Here is a 2,104-nt window from a genome sequence, read left to right as displayed (position 1 = left end):
CTGAACTATTTACGAAAAAAGAAGCATAATTATGGATTACTTTACAAATCTATGTGCCCTGGCTTACAAATTGCCTTCTGTATATGTTTGTGGCCTCCTTTTATTTGGAAATTTTGAGAACCTAGCATGTAGTTTGTCAATCTTATTTTAAGTGAATTTTATGTGTACTTCGACTTTCTCTACAGATTGTCGGGATAGATGATTTGAAAAAGGAGGTTGACGAAAGAGGAAAAGATGAAGCTGTTACAAGCAGGACCTCCCAATCTTCACCAAGATCAACTGCGAGGAAAGGTGGTATCTTTAGAAAGCAGGACATTGACAGTCTCTTCATGGAAGTGAGCCAGGTGACACTATGGGCATTTGTTTATTTTCTATTATGTCTTGGTTTGATTTCACTTTATATTAAGAGATCCAGTTCTTTGTTTTTCTTATAATGCAGGAAGGAAAAGAATATTAACTTAAGAGTGGTTGTCGATTTATTTTGAAAATTGTTTGTTTTCTCCAGATTGGGAAATTGCCTATCACATGCTGTAATGATATTGCAAGGACAACATAGCTCTTGCGGAAGACGTGAAGAGAAGCTGAAAAGGCCAAGTGAGCTCTGAGTAGCCAACATCAATTCCTTGTAGACTCTATATTTTCTTTAGTTTGTAGTAGAAATCTTAGACTCATGAAAGCAGTGATATCAATATGCTTTTAGCTTTTGTATAACTATGTTGTTGTGATTTTCGATCACGGATTAACTTTAGAACTTTTGTTTAGATTTGCAAAGTTAATTTCATTTGATTACTTGTTATATTTTGTGTAAGACAACGCTTTTAAGAACCAAGCTTCATTAAAATATCATGTCTTTAATACTAAAACAATGCTTTCGAACACAAAACTTTGGTGCAAAATTAACTCTCACAACACTAGTAAACCATTGTCTATATAATATTAAGATATTGTATCAAAGGTATTCATGCAATACATTTGGACAAATAAACAGTTGTATGTATCTGATCATGCCATACATTAAAATCCAAAACTGTTGTGTGTAGAAATTTATTACAAGAGTTTTACGAGCTCAATTTCATTTTGTTGTCTATCTGAATACACAACAACGTTTATACAACAATAAGTCTTGTAGGATTGGTTTTAATGTTATACCTTACACAACGGTTTTCTGAGTTTGTGAGAACACTTGAGTAATGTCGCTTGTTACGACGAAAATAAGCAAAAAATGTTGTCTTTTCTGGATGTAATACAACGGGCTTAATCCATAATCATTGTCTGTATAATCTCAGACAATGTTTTTTAGTCGTTGTCTGATCCAACTAACAGACGGCGGCTCAATAGTCAACGGAAAAATAGGGTGTCAGACAACGGACATAAACCGTTGTTGAAGCTTGTTTTCCTTGTAGTGTTCTCTGGGAAAGAGAAATATGGTGCTATAAAAAGTTAGTGTATATCAAAAATCCTACATTTTCTGTCAAAAATCCTACCAAGTCAGCAGGAGAAAGTTCTAATCATATATACTAACATTCAAATGTCCTCATCAATGTTAAAAAGACGATCAAAACCAGTAAATTCAAGATAATAGTAGTGTACCTTGCATCATATTAGGTCCTCGAACCCAGATTTCACCAACTTGGTTAGGAGGAAGAGACTTCTGTGTATATATGCTTCTAATTTGGGATTCAACTCCTGGAGCCTGCTACTTGATTAGATTCAATCACAAAAATTCAACTAAAACAAGTGCAACTAGTAGTGACAAATGTCTTATACAAAATAAAATAAGAAAATCATTCAAGTACATGAATAAGCAAATCAAAGTCAGGTACATAATTGTCAGGAATTAAATTTAAAGTAAACAAAAAAATTATGCAATATTTCTCATGATCCTAGCTTTGAGGGCATCATAATATTTTTCTTGATCAGGTAGCATTTTACTAGTATCCATTGCCATAGTAGACGCTTCGTAAATCTGCCTCTCCCGCTCTTCCTTTTGTTTTTCCCGATCCTCTTTTGCTAAACGAAGTTGTAATTCCTCCTTCTGTAACTGCATCATTTCCTTTTGTAACTGCAAGCTGATGTTAACAGATTCACTTCTTGAAGAAGCATT

Source organism: Apium graveolens, unplaced genomic scaffold, assembly GCF_009905375.1.
Source record: "Apium graveolens cultivar Ventura unplaced genomic scaffold, ASM990537v1 ctg2526, whole genome shotgun sequence".
NCBI lineage: Eukaryota > Viridiplantae > Streptophyta > Magnoliopsida > Apiales > Apiaceae > Apium > Apium graveolens.
This window is presented reverse-complemented; position numbering follows the sequence as displayed.